Source organism: Parus major, chromosome 1 (genome assembly GCF_001522545.3).
Source record: "Parus major isolate Abel chromosome 1, Parus_major1.1, whole genome shotgun sequence".
Taxonomy (NCBI): Eukaryota; Metazoa; Chordata; class Aves; order Passeriformes; family Paridae; genus Parus; species Parus major.
In genome coordinates, this window is record NC_031768.1 from 7,409,340 (window position 1) to 7,415,985 (window position 6,646).

At 41.5% G+C, this 6,646-nt stretch overlaps 1 protein-coding gene across 5 annotated transcripts in view; it reads right to left on the reverse strand.

Moving 5' to 3' along the window:
- The window catches only part of USP9X (ubiquitin specific peptidase 9 X-linked), a 98,565-nt gene extending 91,925 nt beyond the window's left edge, over positions 1-6,640 (reverse strand). For all 5 annotated transcript variants that reach the window (XR_004495906.1, XM_015625791.3, XM_015625782.3 and 2 more), the window contains exon 1: positions 6,361-6,640. The gene's annotated coding sequence lies outside the window, so the exon portion shown is untranslated. The remainder of the gene's footprint in view (positions 1-6,360) is intronic.
- Between the last annotated feature and the right edge of the window lie 6 nt (positions 6,641-6,646).

The window sequence follows — 6,646 nt, forward strand, 5'->3', positions numbered from 1 at the left end:
CTTCACTACACATGTAATAAACTGTCAACCACAGCAACCTGGCTGAACTGCTACAAGAACACAAACTGAAAGAATTTTCAGGTTGTGTTCCTGCCTAATCACCAAAACTATCACAAAGACATCCCAGCATTGCAAAAGGACTGTAAAACACTTTACAAATCTGACATTACCACCTGAACTAAGGAAAAAAGTCAGTACATCATCCTAGAAAGAGTTCCACTGCATGAGTGTGTGCACACATGTGTCTACAGACACACACCACTACAAGCATTCAAGGAAAAACACCTGGGATTTTAAGGTCCTACTGTGGTTAATAAAACACTGTCTGAAAGACAGGTCAAGACATATGGAGAGCAGTGCAAAACTGGAACCTGAAACTATAGAATCAGCCACTTGAATTATATCTTCAAGCTCCAGAGGATTTATGTCACAATTTAAGGTTTTAAAAAAATAGGAAATCCTCACTACTGAAAGATTCAGGAAAACACATTAAAAGAAAACATCAGAAATTATCAAACAACATTTCTCTTACTTCTAAATGAGAAATCTACAAGTCTAAAATGTAGTTTAAACTATAGTTTAAGGTTTTAGTTTATCAAAATTTTAGTATTTCACCAAACTATTCACCTAAAAATCAAGTTAAATAGATACATCTTTCTCATTTAACTTTCAAATTCATGGACTTGTTCTGTTGAAATTTATTAAAAAACACACTGGAGTACTCTGTTGCTAAAACAACAGAAAAACATAAACCATAAACAATTCAAGGCTCATTTACCACGATGCCAGTATGTTCTGACAACGATGTTCATTCTTATCTTACTCTAAAAAGACTTTTCTTCTCCTCACTGTCAAATTTATTTCTGGACAAAAAAACTGAAGTTCCACCCACAGCCAACACAGGCATGTCCCCAGTATCCCCATAACAAGGACACCCTCCTCCAATCAAAAAAGCAGCTCTGGTAACAGAGAGAACACAAATGACACACATCACTACTAATTTTTCTTAATGAACACATTTCTACAGAATCTTTTTTTCCTTTTTTCACCATTTGATGTTGTTATAGATGAAACCACCCTAACACAAAACCCAGCCTTTTTCTCTTCCCGCACCTAGTCCTGCTGAAGCTTGAGAAAAGCTTAAGCAGCAATTAAATGACTTAAGGACTGAACCCTATGGAATTTGGAACATATATTTTTCTGTCATTCCATGTTGCCATGCTGTTTGACTGTTACAAAAAAGTGCTACTTGTTTTAAAGGCTCTTCTAGGGACAATTTTCTATTACTTCAGTTCTGGGTATTTTACATGAAAGCTTAATGAAAAGACAGCCCTGAAATTCCCTCTGCATACTTCTCATTACTTTGAAGCACTCATTTGAACACATCTATTGAAAAGACTTCTGCAAATTTATAACAGAGAGGATATGAGGAAACTCCTGTGACAAGGATGTCTTGCCTTCAACACAATCTTGAATCCCAGCTTAAAAATGGAATTTGGGAAAAAAAGCACATCTCTAAGGAATGATGCAATGTGGAATTCCCCTCTTCTGAGTAAATCCACAGCTAAATGCTAACTACCAAACAGCAGAATTTGCTGAAATGTCCATGCAAAGATCAAAATGCAAGAAAATCATATTCTTCTGTTGGCAGTTACATGTGTACAGAAAACTGTCATTAAACAAGGTTACATGGTGGTTTTGCAAGCAGATCAAGGATGGTACAAATAAAAGCTTCCCACAGTAACATTCCTGATAGCTACCCTTTACTCCCAAAGTATTTTCAATATGACTTCATGAAAAGGAGCTGATAATAGCAGTGTTCAAAATACACATAGATCTTTAATCTAAATCCCATGGATCTCTTTCAGAGCTGTACTGACACAAAATTAACTAAAAGCAAGTAATTACTCTCATAGTCAACAGTAACTAATCCTTTAAGAAAATCATATATCAACAATGTTCTTTTAAAAAGCAAGTTTGGGAACCTATATCCCAGTGGTTTTCATTTCCAGCATTATAAATTTTATTTGAAAACACGTCAACAACTCGCAACCAAAAAGCCTTAATAATAAGCAGACTGAATTCAACTCTCAAATAAAATGAGTAACTAATGGCTTCTTATAAAACAAAGCAAATATAAAAAAATTCACAACAGAAAATGCAGAGGAAACTGGTTGTGCTGGTAAGCTTCCTCAAGGAAAAAAAACAAAGAAAAACCAAAAGAGAAGCAAAAAGATTTAATATTAAAGTCACAACTGGCTACTTTAAGACCTTATTTACTTTCCTCCTATCCTCTACAGTGAGGACAGTTAACAGCTCTCCTGTAATGTTACCAACACTCCATTTTAAATTACTTTACCAATCCAGATCTACAGAACATCCTCAACAGACCAATGGGCTCAGGTGGGCACTGTAATGGATCAGAAAGGCAGCACTTGACATTTTGAGAGTGCAAAACAATGACAGAACAGCATCCTGCCCTATATACTGAAGACTAAGCAAAATAACTAAACACCCAAGTGCAGAGGAAAACTCTGTTAACAATATTCTCAAGTCATGTTCTAGCCTTAATCATAAGAGAACCTGCCAATACAACATAACTGCTCTAAAAAAGGGAACTCATAATGAATTATGGTTTCATAACAAGAGTGTGAGAACTTTCAGATGTTCCTACTTTAGTAAGAGAACAAAAAACTAGATTTAATACATGGAAAAAAAGTCACTGTGTTTTTCTAACACAATCTGAAGTAGTTCAAACTTTCCAGATAGAAAAACTCCAGTCTCACTGTATGCAAGTATCTGCTAATAGAAGATCTTCTTTGCCTCCTTCCCGTCCTCTATGGAGTATCAGAACAACACTCAGTTACGTTAAAAAATAAAAGTAGCACTGTGTATTTACAGATCACAGATAACACGTGTGATATGAGACAAATCTACAGGAACCCCACAAAATGCTGCCAGCTTTGTAAAAGACAAGGACTGCAATGAAAGACAGACATTATCAAGCTGTGTTCCCAAAACATACCCTGAAATACAGCTTTAAAGTTAGACTTCTGATTTTAAACAGGGGTGATACGGATTATAAAACTGGATGCAGCTACACAGAGGTTGAAGAGAAGACACTGACACATCCATGAAAGAAAAACTTAAGATACCTGCACAAGGGGAACCACGTCCACGTGCTCAGATTACTATTAATGATCACACCCAGCAAACAACTGCACACAAAACACAAAAGCCTTCACATTTACAACTTTTCAAATGAACACAAAATCCAGCAAGGTTTCCTACATCTTCACACTGGTTCCTGCAAGTGCTGGATAAGCAAGGCTCTTGTGATTACACAAAAAAGAATTCAAGTAAATACTATAGTTTCAGTGGTTTTGCAGGGTTTGGATTGTCTTTAAAAAAGATAAAAACCTGCTTTAAGCTAAAAACAGTAAGGGACACCTTTGATTCATTTACTTCACAAATGAGGCTATCTTGATCTGGATGTTTTCAAAATATACCTATTTTTGGTCTCTTAGAATAGATAAAACAGCATTCCTTTTTTAAAAAAAGGAGTAAATACATATACAGGCATACATATATATTTATATACACATACACAGATATATCTCTACACACAGAGAGTACCGCCTAAGACAAAAGTACTTTCTATTCAAGTATCTGAAATAAGTTCTGAACTTCTCTAAACCAGAGCAGCAAGGGCAGAAATACTTTCCATGGAATTTAATATATTTTCAATACACACCTGACAGAAACAGGACTTCAAAGCCATTTAAAAATAAATTGTTCAAACTAATAAATAAATGAATTCCTATCCATTCTTACCCAAGGCTGTATTCATATTGGGAAGGTCCTAAACTAATTTTAATTTCAAATACAAGATGTCTTGGAACAAAGGTATTACAGGTACCCTTATCTTCTCAGAAGTCTATTTAATTTTGCAAAATAGACACTAATCACTATTTTAGTTTATTTTTAGTCTCTCATCTGTGAATTTCAGCATATTCATAAAACACATAAACCTGAAAGTGTGCCTTTAGAACACAGAGTAGTTGCACTGGTCTATTTCTGAGTACCAAGGCAGCACAATGTGGGGAATAAAACATTTATATAAGGGTGACAGTGTTCCACAGAGACAAAAACAGTTTTGCTACCACTGTCTGTATTGATTACTACCTCCAGATGTAGAATTCCTGTCAATTCTGTGGGCAGAGAAGCTGCCACAAAGGCAAATTCTGCAAGACATGAAACAGCAGCCAGGCAAGATTATGACAGAAGCTTCCCAAAAGAAACACCCTGAAGACAAACTACACAAAAGAAAAGTACAAGACCCACTGGAGAGGGAGAAGTTACTATGATATAATCTTACATTTATTTCTGGTTAATTCCCTCCCCATAAACATGCTGACAATTCGAGTTTCTTCCACTGCTGCTTTATGATTATGTTTTTGGGCTTTGTATACAGCTACCATTAAGCACCACTGTTGTTTGGAGTATTGCAACAGAATAATCAATACAGGTATTGTGTATGCCTCACTGAAATTCTTGGTATCAGCTACTGTAGTTTGTTGATTCAGAGAATAAACATTATTTCAACTCCAAGAATCAAAAGCATTATTTTAGAAAACGAAACAAAAATAGCTCAAGAAAGCAAACAAACCAACCAACTCCCTCATGTATGACTTGGGCTTTGCTGAAATAAATATGCAACTTGATCAGCAACATTTTTGGTGAGGAGGCCTGACAATTTCTCAAGTAAAATATGGGGGGGAAAAAAAAAAATCCCAAGTACAATATGAATAATAAAGTTAGCTGCCTACAGCTTTCAGTGACTCCTAAATCTTTCTAACTAGGGACGCTGTTTCTATTCCATAATCGATTAAGGTAAATCCCCCAAACACCCATCAACAGCCCTTTCCTAAAGGTAACAATTTGACCACCCATTTGTCAGGCATCTGAGAAGCTGCTGAAAAACACAGGTTACTGGTCTGTCATAGCAAGTGCTGCCAGAAGTACACTGAAGAATACATAACAGTATCTCAATTCAACAACTTTTTATAAAAATACAGGCCCCAGTTCTGCAAGTAGGTCAGCAAAAGCAGGCCTTGTGCTGGCTTTGAGCCTGCGACTTCAGAGGGTCTTTGGGCTGATACAAACGTCCAGTGATATGTACACAACTGCAGAAATGCGAATATAAACCCAGTTGTACAGATAACATGAAAACCGCTGAGACAGACACAATATGTCTGCAGCGAGCCTGGAAGTCCTTTGAACATTTAATTAGAACAATTCTTTTCTGAACGGTTCTTTTTTTCCTGTACAGTTGTGAGCTACTGCAAATCTTCAAAATACCTAACTGGACTTCTGAAGGAGCAAGCCTAAAACTAAATACGGCATCTTAAAAACTACCCCAATATTTCTGGATGCCTCTACAAAGAAAAAAAACCACTCAAGAACAAAATAAGTAATTTTCAAAAGCTATTCCCGGTGTATACAAACAAAGCTGCACGAAATGGGACGGCACACATTAACTCAGTGGTAACTAACACACAAAAACCCCAACAAACCATCCAACTGGAGAAATCTCGTTTTCTCGAGGACAATAACAGAAAGTATCTGCGGCCAAACTACACGCAGCTACCCCTGCCGCACACGTCGGGCAAGGGAAGAGGGCTGTCCTGCCTAAAATAAATCGCTTCAGACAAGCCCTAAGGAACAACTCCGAGGAGGAGAGGCGCGGTGAACTGCAGGAATTAGACGAAAAAACCATGAACGTTTTTCGTACATGGAAGCCGGGGCGCTGGAAGCCGAGGCCAGAGGAGTGGCCTACGTGTTAACAGTGTTTACAGCAGGCGTGAACGAGCTGGTGCTGGTGGATTTCATTGAGACCGTCGGGAAAGCGCCTCGGCAGGGCCTGATTTCCAGGCGTCGCCCGGGCCTACGCGGCCCCAATCACTCCACCTCAGTAATGGCGTTCGGGGCGAAGGGAAGCGAGAACCAGAGGAGGCGATGCCGGTGCAGCGCTGCGGGGACGCACCGGGCCCTCCTCACCGGGGGGGCCCGGCCAGAGCGGCCCCGGCGGGGCGGTCAGAGCCCCCCGAGAGCGCCGGGCGCTCCCCCCCGCCGGCAGCCGGGGATGAGGAGCCGTCAGCCATTTTCCCTCGTCCTCCAAAACACGGCGGTGCGGGGCCGACACGCCGGGGCTCCGAGGGAGGCGCTGCCGCCGCCTCAAGCCCCGCGGGTCCCGGGGAGCTCCGTCCTCCCCCCCAGCCGCGCCCCGGCCCGCGGAGCCCCATCCCCGGGGAGCACAAACAGCTGCCCGGCCCCGCCCGGGCACCGCTCCGCACTCACCCCCGCACCGCTTCCCCTCGTCCCGCGGCGGCTGCTGCGGCGGCCCGGAGCCCTCCTGGGCGCTGCCTCATGCCCGGCAGCCGGCGGGGCACGGTCTCATGCCAGGCCGCGGCTCTGAGGGGGCGGCTCCACTTCCCCCGGTTCCCACTCGGTTGCGCTGCGGCGGGAAGCGGGAGGGCAAATCCGGCGCCGCTGCCCGCGCTCCGGGTGCCGGCCCTGAGCGCTTCTCTCTCTCTGGGGCGTTTTTCCTGCGTCACCAGCTGCTGCCCGGCGGCGGCGGTGGCGG